Source organism: Bactrocera neohumeralis, chromosome 6 (genome assembly GCF_024586455.1).
Source record: "Bactrocera neohumeralis isolate Rockhampton chromosome 6, APGP_CSIRO_Bneo_wtdbg2-racon-allhic-juicebox.fasta_v2, whole genome shotgun sequence".
Lineage (NCBI taxonomy): Eukaryota > Metazoa > Arthropoda > Insecta > Diptera > Tephritidae > Bactrocera > Bactrocera neohumeralis.
The window spans coordinates 42,007,036-42,021,419 of NC_065923.1; the positions used below are offsets into that span (position 1 = coordinate 42,007,036).

The 14,384-nt window shown below is 36.0% G+C and overlaps 1 protein-coding gene across 2 annotated transcripts in view; it reads right to left on the reverse strand.

The window, feature by feature from the left end:
* Positions 1-14,384, reverse strand: part of LOC126761445 (uncharacterized) — a 112,496-nt gene that overhangs the window by 58,068 nt on the left and 40,044 nt on the right. The window contains exon 3 of one of the 2 annotated variants that reach the window (XM_050477594.1): positions 310-374. The exons of the other annotated variant lie outside the window; for it this stretch is intronic. The gene's annotated coding sequence lies outside the window, so the exon portion shown is untranslated. The remainder of the gene's footprint in view (positions 1-309; positions 375-14,384) is intronic. 2 annotated transcript variants of the gene reach the window in all.

The window sequence follows — 14,384 nt, forward strand, 5'->3', positions numbered from 1 at the left end:
ATGGATGGACCATCTGAGACTTAGTCGCGGCCAAAATTTGAAAGATAATTCTACAAAAACCAAATGTTAAGGAATGTTCTTTCGAATGATAATAAACATTTTCCATTAAGTTTGAAGTTTCTGTGTTTTTTCTTTAAAAATATAGGGAACCTCGAAGTGGATCACACTACATATTTATTAGTGGTATGTATCTCCACCTGTTAATTAGAACATTTTCGAATTGTGTAGTACATATACATATGTGTGTGCATATAATTATGTATGTGTGCTTATACTTATAGAGATTTGTAACAATAACTAAATAATTACCTGCAAAAATACACCATAGGAAAATATGAGCAAATATTTAACTAGTGACTAGTTCCTTCGCTTACCTAAAAAGAAAAAGTAGAATAAATTTGTTATTGTATTGTATAATTCAGTGTATTTGGTTTATAAAATTTTATTTATATAAGCACATACTTTTATAATATATATCAAATATAAATAAACTGTGTTTTTTCTGGTGCTCGCAATACTTTGATTAAATAAATTAATAATTAAATTCAGTGGCGTAGCTACAACTTCGGGCGCCCGGGGCCAAGGATGTTCTGCCGCCCCCTTTTTTACCTACCTACAAGTTGCATGAGGTGGTTCGAACAAAATTGAATTTTTACAAAATATCTTCGATATTAAGTATATAAAATTTAGGAACTAGAAGCCACGCAAATTCCGAAGTTCCAAAGTTATCACAATACGGTTTTTGAGGAAATTGATAGTAAATTTACAAGACATCTTATTCAAAGTCATAGAAAAAACCCATTTTGGCCCTATATCTTGTACACTTTCCTATCGCTATTTTGAAGAAAGATATAAGCCAAAAGATAAGAGACAAATTCAAAGACTGAAGAGTATTGAGTAAAAAGTAATATTTTTCATTGTAATTCAGATTATTACATTGTGAGTGTACAACTCTTTATCTTTTATAATAAATTTTGTAAAAAAAAGTATTTTTCTGAATATTAAAAGACAGCGAAGATCGTTTTGCCGCCCCCAAGACGTTGCGCCCGGGGCGACGGCCCCCTTCGCCCCCCCTTAGCTACGCCACTGATTAAATTATGATAAATATAATATTTGCGGCTTTCAAAATACATTTCTAGGTATTTCATCAAAAACAAAACTCAACCACAAATATGCCGTTAAATATAACTGAAATGATTACCAAATTTTTCCGATAGGGCACAATCCTACACATTTGTTGAGGCAAATACTCCCAAATAGTCACTTGTTTGATTTCTTTTATCCCCTGTTTCCACATACTCATTTTAGCCGAAAACACAAGTTAAATAATATAAATTATGAACATGAAAAATTAGCAAAAAACAAAAAAAAAAAAAACAAAAAACTATAAGTACAAACGTGCAAAACAAAAGTAAATAGATTTCATTCACCGAAATTAATTTCTAAAATGCTCTGATAACTGCTATAATTGCTGTGTTAAAAACGAAACGAAACCGAAAAGTAATTGAAAATTTAGTAAATAAAGCAAATTAATTATAACCTAAATGGCAAGAAACGGAAATGTGTACGAGCACTTTATGCGCCAGTTGATTTTGAAAGCGTAAAAAAGCTTTGAATGAAATCCGATCTGAATTACGTTTAAATTGCAACAGAATGCTTCTTGCAACTTCGATTCAATCATACCCTCAGTCGGGTTGTGTAATTTTTAATTTGTTAGCATTTTGTGCAATGTTAATACATTTTCATTACAAATTTAAGTGAGGTCCACAAAGTTCACTTTTGAATGGAGTAAATTGTATTATGTTAAATTTTTTTATTGCAAAACTTTGCAGTGAATTAGAACTCAGCAAGTATGTCCATATGTAACTGAAGTATAAAGTCTACTAAAAGTTAGCTTTGGCAGGAAACAAGTACACATACCTCAACAGTGGACGATTTTAATTTAATTCTTGATGAAGCTGCGAGCAAATTGGCAACCAAACTCTTAAAGATAGGCATTGTACTAAAGTGAAACGTTACATAATACCGTCAATCTTCTCGGGCTTATCTGCGTAGAAAAGCGACTTCTCATAACCTCACAAAAAATAATCAAGCGCGGACTTTTTGAAGAAGTATGAGCTAATGATACCCACTGTTCATAGAACACATCAAACCGCAACTTTTCGGGAATATTAAAAAAAAAAATAGTCTTTAAGGAAATTCAAATGTTTTTTTAATTAAAGTGAAGTATAATCGATACAATTAAGTTCTGAATATAACATCATTCAAATGACATATGCGGCTTTTTTGGAGGAACTAATGCGATGAACCCAATTTGCTAGTACTTTTTTCACTAAATCAAGTCTATGTCATGAATAGCACGTTTAGTATTGACTGCTAAAGCATGAGTCTGAGAGTCTGTTTTATTACTAAAGACCAATGACTTCACAACTACTAGATCTCGAAACTTTCTCGCAATAATTCAGTTGTTGCACGTCCTATGCGGCGCGTAGCCCAGGATTTTTGGAACCAGATGTTGTCAAGATCACTTCTTCCAATTGCGGTTGATTACCATCATTCTATACCGCTCTCCATTGACAGTAATGGTGTGACCAGCATCATTTTGAAAATTGGAACCAGATGTTGTCAAGATCACTTTTACCAATTGCGGTTGGTTATCATCATTCTATATCGCTCTCCATTGACAGTAATGGTGTGACCAGCTTCATTTTGAAAATGTACGGATTGAAATTCCTACAGAGCAAAAACCACACCAAACTGTCAAGTTGTTGTGGTAGTCGTAATAGTTGAATAATTGTGTATTCTCTTCGCATCAGAATCGACAGTTTTGGTTATTTACCGCACCACCCAGATGAAAGAGAGCCTCGTTGGTGAAGATGATTTTCATAAAAAAATTGTTATCGTTTTCATGTTGCTCCAAGGCAAAATCAGCAAATTCGTGACGTTTACGGTGATCCAATGGCTTCAGTTCTTGAGTGAGAACAATTTTATACAGATGAAAGCACAAATCCTTTCTCAAAATTCGTAAGGTTGTGGTTTGAGACAGTGCCATTTCGTGAGAAGTCTTGGAATCGAACATTGCGTTCTCCGGAAACACTTGCCTGAACGGCAGCAATATTTTCATTACTTCGAGCAGTTCCTTGTCTTATTGGCACTTAAACATTATGTAAAGAAAATGTACGATCGAAGTTTTCAACAATCGCCGAGCATAAAATGGCAAAAACGCTTGGAAAGTTGCAATTGCAGATTGATTATTTTGACAATAAAATTGAAAGTTGTAAACGTTGTTCTTTCATATAACTTTGCATGGTGAAATTGTAAACATTAAAACATGACAAATTCAAAATGGCCGAAACGACACTTAGAAATCACATCATCGCTATTGGAAGCCTCGGTATATGCAGCACTTATGTATGTACCATATGTACCATTGCTTATGATACCCCTTGTGGTAATCAAATTATTCGTCATAACATTGCACTATTTTTATGCTACCAAAAATAGAAAATCCATTTGCCAACATACCTATGTATGTAAAGCTCCGAAATAATAATAGAGTTACGAACAAGAAAGCGCTCGAGCGATCGGGAAACGAACCGTGACATGCGTCGCCGCAAAAACTGTTGCATGAATTTTTTTATTATAATGTAAATTTTTATTTCTGTTGTTCTCTTTTATGATTTCCATAACAATATGGATTTGTCATATATTTAATAAAATTTCGGCATATCTAGTAAAAAAGGGATTTGAAAGCAGATTATTAACCTGCGTGTAAACAATTTATATTCTATAAATTTTGAAAGAGTGATGTGAATTTGGACGAGGTGTACATTTTAGTCAACTGAAATACAATATATAGCCTTCACATACAGTGCGTTCAAAAAATAACGTTATTGTTTCCCAAAGTGTAGGTAGTGTTTATTGGGGAAAAATTGTGTATTTATAGATACTAGTTGCCCTAGTAAGCTGGCAACTTACAACTTTATCGTAAAGTTTGACATTTTTGATGGTAGGCATACTCAGAACTTACGTATGTCAATACGAGCGCTACTTGTGTCGTTTAGAAAAACTTTAAATATTCTTTTCGACCAAAATATGAAATTAAATCGCGAACATTTTCGTGCAATTATTTTTTACAACTTTCGACGTGGATTAGCTCATCAATACTGCATAGATGAACTTAATTCTTAATCCCAAACACGTTTAAGACATCGTGGACTTATGCGACAGAGCCGGAAAGTAAACAACAGTCGACGGTGCAGAATCCAACAAAAGTAGTTGCGCACGAAACACTTCCAAGGGAATGATTGTTTGGTTTTTTGGAAAAACTGGACTTGTCGCAAGCATACCACTGGAAAATGCAGAACAGTGAATTCCGAGTGGTATACAACCATTTCCATAAATCAGAAAAACTAACCGGCAAAGAAGGCTTAATCTTCACAACGACACATTGACTGAAACAAATGCATTTTTGAGCATTCAAAAGATCGATTTGAGGATCATTATCCTCTGCATAATCCTGACTCCGAATGACTTCTTTTTATTTCCGTAAGTAATAGATAAACTAATAAGTAACATTTTCCCACACCTGAAGAGGAGGTTGATGCGTTCAAAAGCCATGTTTTGGAGATTTATAAATCAGAGTGGTTTTGCCACTTGTGCTTCGCCAATTGCTTCAAAAGACTGAAAAATTGTATAGATCTTAATGGAGAACATTTTGAAAACAGTAAAGCGATTTTCGATGATTAAAATTTCTGTTTGTTCTCGAATGCCGAAATATAAAAGTCAACCCACGTATAGCCTGACATGTTCGTTGGCAACTTGCAACTAAACTTTCCGCTTATTCCAAAGGAAGTCACATCCAGGTACATTGGAGTAACCGAATGAAATCTCATATCAACGTTTAATGTTTTCTTAATATTCTGACTTTTATTAAAGCCCAAACATTCTATATTGGATTGGCGTCTGGTGCCTGTGAAGACCAATCTATAATAATAGTTCAGTACAGTCTGCTCCTATGTTTCCGATCATTGTCTTTTTGCATCTAAACGTTTCAAGAGGTTGAAAAATATCAAAGTTGAGTCATCTGTAAATATTACATTGCTCCAATAACGGTTGATGATGAAACCTTTTTTCAATAAGTGTTTTGGAAACTATGTTTGTTTGATTACAGTTATCGAAAGAAGAATCTCAAATTTTGTATTTCTAAACAAATTTCGTTGTGCGGATTCATTGCGAATTTCGGAAATGGCTTACTGTGATTCAGCTTTATCAAAAACACCAGCCTACGAGTAGTACAAAGCCCTCAAAGACGATCGAGAGATCGTTGAAAACATGCCTCGTTCTGGATTTTGCGTTTTATTTAAAATTTCCGGGTATTTTTTTATCACAATGTAGATGTTGTAAACTTTGAAACGAAAGTACAGAACTTTTAGCATTCCAAAAACAGTTAACAGTGAATCTATGTTTTAAATAAGTACAACTCTACTAATAAAAGTACGTGCTCATATTGCTGAAATGTGCGATGGGCATAACTAATTACGGGTGAACGTACTGTAAGTTAAAAAATATATGTATAAATACATATTAATGTGAAAAATTGGACAGTGAGATTATGAAACCAGTTTTTATTTTCTAATTTTCAATTTTTTGTAAACAGCCAACAGGTAATTTAGATTCAAATCTAATTCGCAGTAATTAAGCATTCGTCTCCAATGTAAATCGCAAAGTTGTGAAACTCACACAATAATCCATACAAAATTTCGGCTTATATAACCTTCAGACGCCTGAGATCGCGAAGATGTACTCAGCAATTTGCTGGCGCCGAAGAAGTTTACTTCACGCAAAGTGTTTAAGGCTGACTTGCAGACTTCGCGACGTGGGTGTCACTGCAAGGCTCAAGCAAGACATGTGCGCCATTGTAAACTGTCTGAAAAAGTTTTTTAATTTAAATTTTCTACGTGCTTTGGGTGCAATTACGCTCTTAAACGCGGACGAGCCTTTGCTTTATGGGTGTAGTAGGACAAAGTATACAGGCATACACATGTTGTTGTAGTTATTTTAAGTCACATTTCGTCGAGAGCCTTATAAAATCGCTTTAGATACACATCGACTTTGCACAATTAGTATTTAAGTTGAATAATTTGTGCGAAGTGGGAATAATATTATTGAAGCAACAACGTTATACGTAAATATACACACATATGTATGTAGTTGTCCATCACTCAGCCCGTCTGTCAGTCAGTTAGTCAGTTGGTGCGCTCATTTGCGCATCCATCCGTCTAGGCAGTGATTATAATGATAATGATGGACCGCTCGGTTATGGTGATGATGTCATGCGTGAAATGCGCCAACCGATATTCGCACGGAATCTACTCGCCGCAAACAATAGTTCTCAGCGCGATTCGTATTTAACGGCGAAATTTCTTAATGTAAGGCATCAGTCCGAAAATAAATAAACTTGCAAATGTGAAGAAGACATTTTAACAAGTAATTGCTATTAAAAGTTCATGTCTTGATATTTATTCCCATAAAGAGACGAGTACTCAACTTCCAGAGCAGTGTGCGCATTGCATTACTTCATTACAGCGCTTTGATGTGCCACAAGTTTTACAGATATCACATAAAAATTGTTGTAAATGAGTTTATTTTTACTTGATGCGCCCTCCGAGTGTCAAGTGAACCGATGCGTTTGCCAAACGATGCTTGGAGTCCATAAAGCGGCATGACTATGTGTAAATGGCAGGCATCTTTAGAGCACAATATGGACAGCAGGAATTCATTTCATTATATAACAACTAAGTTTGAACGATTTTATGAAAATATTTTTTTTTTTTTAATTTTTTAACTCTAGTTATTATGATTATTGAAGTTCTAGTCAAGTTTATTTAATTGGTTAAAATCCGCTAACCGCTAAAGTGGCGTCATTAGAATGGTTTATATTTCCAATTTCACGAGGCAACTTGTGGTTGCAAAGCAATTGGAGCGGACTTCTATTTATTTCAATCATAATTGAAACATAGATTTTAAAGCACTGTACAAAAAATTTATAAATTTGTATTATATAAGGCTGCATAACGGCCATAGTACGATCTCTCGCACACAGATCTCTAGTAAAGCTGAATAAGTAATGATAGCCGAAGCACTAAGGCTCGAGAACGAATGACGACAACCCACCCAGGACGGCTATTAGCCTCGACTTATGATCAACATGTCAATAAAATGGAGGAATTGGTGCTTGAGAATCGGCGATTACCAGTCAGAGATCTGAATATCATTGTTGGAATATAGGAAGGATCGGTGAAACATATTTTGAAAGATCATTTGAGCCTATAAGATTGGTTCCAAAATCTCTCAACTTATTTAAAAAAACAGCGTCGCGTAGATGTCTGTGAAACAATGCTTTCCGACTACCAGTATGTCATGAAACTTATTATTACTGGCGATGAGACTTGGATCTATGCTTACGACCCGCAAACAGTCAATCAATCGGCGGAATATCGTGGCAAAGGTAATCAGAAGCCGAAAAACCAAGTAAAAGCAGGTCAAAAATCAGGATTATGTTGATAGTTTTCTTCGATTATCGAGGTGTAATGCACTCCGAATTCCTTCCAGAGGCCAAATTGTCAACAAAAAATACTCCTTGAATAGTTTACACGAAGCTATTCGTAACCAGTAAGGAAGGGCTAAGTTCGGGTGTCACCGAACATTTTATACTCTCGCATGATAAAGTGATAATCGAGATTTTATTATCCGTCATTTACATATTTTTTTATTTTGCTGTAAAATTAATTAGATTAGTAGTTCCTGAGATATGGTTTTTGGTCCATAAGTTGGCGACGCCACGCCCATTTTCAGTTTTTAAAAAAAGCCTGGGTGCAGCTTCCTTCTGTCATTTCTTCCGTAAAATTTAGTGTTTCTGACGTTTTTTGATAGTTGGTTAACGCACTTTTAGTGATTTTCAACATAATGGTTATTATCCGATTTCTTCCATTTTTGAACTGTATATGGAAATGCCTGAAGAAAACGACTCTGTAGAGTTTGGTTGACATAGCTATAGTAGTTTAAGAGATATGAAAAAAATAGGAGGGGTCGGGGCCACCGATTTTGCCCATCTTCGAACTTAACCTTCTTATGGAGCCAAGAAATACGTGTACCAAGTTTTATCATGATATCTCAATTTTTACTCAAGTTACAGCTTGCACGGACGGACAGACGGACGGACGGACAGACAGACATCCGGATTTCAACTCTACTCGTCACCCTGATCACTTTGGTATATATAACCCTATATCTGACTCTTTTAGTTTTAGGACTTACAAACAACCGTTATGTGAACAGAACTATAATACTCTCCTTAGCAACTTTGTTGCGAGAGTATAAAAGTTCGGAATAATGGGCTGACAACTCTTAGTTTTTGCAGCCCGATAATGCACCGTCGCATACTGTATTGATTCTTCGTAAGTTTTTTGGAACATTTTCAACGAATATCGTGCCGCAACCACTGTATTTGCCTGACTTAGCTCCGTGTTTTTGTAAATAATCAAAAGTGAAGTTTTCGATTCTTATGGTTGATTTTGTTGAGCAAACAACTTCCATCAAATCCTGTTTGCGGACACCTTGGAAATGTTACGGAAGGCTTTGCTGATCAAACTCAAAGGCCCTATGCGGTTGCGGCGTTTTGACGCCATTGAGTAGATAAAAACCGAATCGAAGAAGGTATCATATAAATTCAACTTACTTTTAGATTACAGTAGTGTACTAATGACCATCTTTTTCTTAAGGGGTCTCTTTATGTCTTACTTTCAGTAGCCGTAATGTGACGCTGACAAGACAGAGTCGAAAAGACAAAAATTTAATTTGACCACAAAAGAGTGAAAAGCCAAAAAAATCCAATTCACATTTAATATGGTACATAGTACATATTTATACCCAGATATTTTGACTTGTACGAGTGCATATGCCCTTACAGTCACAAGTGTGCACTTCGTGTGTAGGCATCAACGCCTGTATACATATATATACATGTGTATGTTATAATAGAAAATGCATGTGTATGTAAAATTCTTCTCATACGTATGAATAGTAAGGCCAACGCGTCGCAGATGTTGGCGAAATACGATAAAAGTTCGAGGAAAATTTTAATTTTGTCAGCTATGCAATCTGGGTGTGTTCGGGTGTGTGTATGCCTGGGTGCTGTTGCAATGTCAGGGTACAAGAGCACAGTCAAGGGAACAACCTACATGCGTATGAAGAAACAAATTTGAAAATATCTGCTTATATCTTATGTAGACACGCTCGTACATGAGAACAAACTGATAAAGATGCTGATGTACTTTTGGACTTTTACAGCTGAAAGAAGTGCGAAAGTGAAATCAAATTATGTTAAACTCATTGCTGAACGCCGAAAAGAGGATGTGGTAGCCTTGTTATTGTTTATGTATGTATGTACGTATAAATCGCGTTTATTTATGTTATTATAGAAAACAAAAAATAAATGCTTAAAGCAATTTCTCCACTAAGAAAGAATCATAACACTATCGGGCATGCGTCAGAAGACATGTTAGCGGATGGTTGCTCCAAAAGGCTACCCGTTTGTTTGAGCATATGGTATAAGTATATAGATAGAAAATATTTGAGGTTTTGCACTGCGACCTATGGCCTATTGTGCCCTCTCCTATATCGCAGATGGTCATAAAAGTCCAGCCCTCTGTACAGTTCTAGGAGCTTGTTGGGTGCGACTGAGGTGTTGTGAACCTTGGGTCTTGAGCCTGCTTCTAAAAATTGCTGGGCAATCTAGAATCAGTTGTTCTGGAGTTTCCTGTCACATGTCGCAAAAGCGGCAGTTTGCGCAGTAGACTATGCCCATGTTTGATAAGGGCTTCCTGAGTCCTGTATAGAGCGCGACAAGGAGGCAGAATTTGTCTCGGGGAGGTTGATCATATCTTTAAATCTTGCAAGGTTGGAGTGGGGCCACGCGGTTTTGGACACATTATCGTGGACGCTGCCGCAGAGCGGGCTAGTTCATTGACCGGCTCATTGCTGACTACCCCTTTATGTCCCGGCATCTAGATCAGGTGTACACGGTTGCAATCTGATAGGCGGTTCGTTTATCGCCTTTAATGGTGCTTGACTATCGGTAAATATAGCGATACGAGGATTGATTTCCGCACACCGACTTATAGCAAAGACTTCTGCTTCAAAGATGCTCGGAAAACATCCCATTGGTGTGGATAATTTTGTATGCGGTCTGGCAATGCTTGCTCCAATGCCTTCCATCATTTTCGAGCCGTCAGTGTACCGTTGGATAGTGCTGCTATGTTTCGTTACCTGTTTGACCACTAGATGCAGCGGTGGGAGCTCCAGTATGACTTCAAGTGCTGCGGTTGGGCAAGTGCGTATTGCTTCCGTAGTGCAGATGCAGGAGAGCCTTTGCAACTTCGATAGTTGATAGTTGCCACCGAGTGTTAGGGGCCTCAAACCCAGAAGAGATCTTCGCTTTGTAAAAGAGACAACGGTTGTTTATTTAAGTTAAACAATTAAATTTAGTTTCAAGTTTCCAAAAAAGTGAATTTTTACAAAATATCTTCAATATTAAGTATTAAAATTTAGGAACTAGAAGAAATTGATAGTAAATTTACAAGACATCTTATTAAAAGCCATAGAAAAACCCCATTTCGCCCTATATCTTGTACACTTTTGACACAATTTGCAGGAATTTTTGTCCGAATTGGAGTTTTTAAATACCCCCTTCTCCCCCCTCCCCCTAGGGGGCCACTGCGTTGAGCATATGGTATAGTTTGTTCAATTCGCTGAAGACTAACGCTTGGTGAAGCGAAAACATCTAATACAGTCCTCATAACCGGACACTCAATATCACATTGTTTTAGACCGTCTAGGGAACTGTTCATGTAAAAATGAGGCGTGGAAAAACGTGTGTTTAAAATGTATTCTATTGAACTAGTCGTAGCCGAGAGTATACACGAAGACCGTGGATAGTCGATTTGACGCCGCTCCCAGCAACTCGGTCATGATAACCGACTATTTGATGCCTGAAATTGGAGCTCGTGATCTCGGTGACATTTGGTTTCAACAAGACAATTTATTTATATAGAGAACACTACGGTGAGTAGATAATTTCATGTTTTCGTCCGGTCGATGGGCCACCTAGATTGTGTGATCTCACACCGTTAGAATTTTTCCTTTGGTGTAAAGTCTAAGGTCTATGCGGACAATCCCTTTCGATTCAGGCCTTGGAAAAAAACATCACGCGTATCATTCGCCAGTTACCAGACGAAATGCTCGAACGAGTCATCGAAAATCGGACTCAACGGATGGACCATCTTAGACGTAGCCGCGGCCAACGTTTGAAAAAGATAATCTTCAAAAAATAAATTCCAAAGAATCTTCTTTTGAATGATAATAAACATTTCTCTTTAACTTTGAAGTTTCTGCATTTTTATATAATGTAGGGAACCTCGAAATGGATCACCCTTTATAAATTGTACACAATTTTCTTGACAAATTTTATGAAAACTTGTCCGTTTATCAGAGATATTTTGAATGAAAAATTACCTAAATAGTGTTCGTGTCTGCTCATTAGAGGGTTCTCATGTCCGGTTATAGGAATTGGTTTTGTATGAAAATATTAATGTAAAATTTGTCCAGTTATTGGAGATGTTCGGTTATGAGGTTTGTCCGTGTTGTGAAATTTCACTGTATTAACCAATTTCTTTATACCTTAAATTTTGCTATTTGCAGGCCACCAAACGACTTCTTATATAAGCGCCTTCCTATTAAGCTGTGTTTACAGCGTTACAAATAAATTTTCTCATGAAAACTCGAGCCGTAAACATCGCTTTCTTTTATAAATCTACGCATAAGGCAAATTTATCTGAATGCATTTTTAATGGCAAATAAAATTTTCACAGTTTTATGAAGTAAACACGCAAATATTTATACATTTATGAGCAAACTGCATATTTGTATGTCTGGCAAGCACAAGTGTGTGCAACTTTTTGTTGCGTTAAGCGTCTGCGCCAAATTTATGCCACTGCGTCAGTGCACGCATTATTTATGCCGCAAATGAACTGAAAACCTAATAAGTATCCATAAACAAATAAACTCGTTTGTGTGTGTGTTAGCATTTACAGACTCACAAATATTTGCTTAGTTAGTGCAGCAGTGCCGTAACTTGTGGCAAGTTGAGCATGAAATTTTCATACGATTTTCGCATGAAATTCAAATTTTCCAGCACAGCGCAGCCTAATTGCTCCTCAGTTGCGGGAATGAATTGTACCTGCGTTTGCATAGAAGTGCCTTGAGTATACAAATATTTGTGCATAGCCAGTGAGTCTACCTGCAATCAATGCGTCTACATACATACATACCTGTATATATGGTACATTAAAAGAAATTAGCAACAAACATTAACGCCAAAAATTGCTGCGAAAAGTCGCGGTTTCAAATCGCAAAGGTGTGCGCTCAACTATTAGCGATCGGGGCGTGTGACACATTCCAAGTTCGTGGTTGTATTTTGGTTTTTGTTTTGTCTTTAATTTAACTGACGGGTTTATTGCTGTTTAATGGTGGTAATAACGCTCTCACTTAGCCATATGCGGTAGCTTTGCTGGCCATTACCATATTATACAAATTGCCACCACGGTCGCCAAACTTGGCTGGCGACAGCTTCACTAAATATTAAAAAAAAATATAACAACAGAAAAAAATTTACTGCTAAAATTGAAGTGTGCACGCGCTTTTTTAGCAATTAAAAATGTAAAAATAATGAATGTCATCTAAAATTTAATAACTTCAGCTATGAATTTTACATTAACCACTGCGGGGATTTTTTTCCATAATTGTGACAGTAAAATTGCTAATTGTTGGTTTTGTTTGTGGCTACTTGTACAAAACTGAACAGCACCCAATTCACGATTTTAATCATTGCCATTATCGCCTTTACTTTTAACGTCAAAATCCAGATTTTTACATTTGGAAAGCTTGTCATTTCATGCGTTTATAGTAGCCTGGACAAGTATATTGAGTTTCATTAAGATACCTTCACATATTTACCAATATATAAGGTGGTAAAGTCAATCGGATTTTTGGAAATGGTTATACATATGTACATACAGTGGACCAATAAAGTTTACATACACCTAATTCCATTAAATTCCGACACGTTTATTTGTTTCAAAATTAATAAATTTTGTGGTTTTTTTCTATCCATTTCAAGATATGTTAATTTAACATTAAACATAGCATATCAAAATATTTTTTTTTTTTACACAAATAAAAAAAATTTAAGTTAAAGCTTAAAATGAGCATAATTTATATCAAAAAAGTTTACGTACACTTATGAATGTTTACATAAAACAAAAGTAATTACAATACTTTTAACGGTTTTTGGCCTACATTTTGTTGCTATTACTGTCCCTAGACATCGTTGTATGCTCCGCACTCAATTTCTAGAATTATTTCCGGATATTTTGACCCACTAAGTCCACGATCCAGCTTTTTGGCCTTATTTTGATGAAATTCGATGTTTTCGAATACGGTTTTCCAAAAAGTTCAAGATATTTTGAATAGGATTAATGTCTAGCGATTGCGGGACCTATGGAGTTATTTTTATTTCCATAACAACCATTCACGTACAAGATAAGTTGTGTGTTTTGGGTCGGTATCCTGTTGGAAATTAGTTTTGCTGCTATTAACAGCCGATTTAAGCACACTTAAAATTTAAATTTTTTTCCTAAAATGTTCAGATACATATGCTTATCCATGTTTTCACTAATAAAGTCCAAATGTCCAACTCTAGATGCAACCATACACCCGCAAACCATAACATTACCCCCACAGTGCTCTACCATTGGCAATACATTTTGTCCTTCCGACTCTTCATTGATCTTTCTCCACACTTTTCGTGATCTATTCGAACCAAATTTATTAAATTTTGAATCGTCGGTGAACACAATGTTTTCCCAAAACCAATACGGTTTGTTTAAATATTGTTTAGCAAACGCCGACATTTTCTTTTTATTAACCTTATATATGTATGGCTTACGACGCGCGACTCGTCTATGATAACCAGCACTCTTCAACAAATTCCTTACTGTTTGGGGATTTATTTTTTTGTGTACATTTCAAAAATGTATAAGCATATGTATCTGAGCATTTTAAGAAAAAAAAAAAATTTAAATTTTAAGTGTGCTTAAATCGGCTGTTAATAGCAGCAAAACCAATTTCCAACAGGATAACGACCCAAAACACACAACTTATCTTGTACGTGAATGGTTGTTATGGAAATAAAAATAACTCCATAGGTCCCGCAATCGCTAGACATTAATCCTTTTCGAAATATCTGGAACTTTTTGGAAAACCGT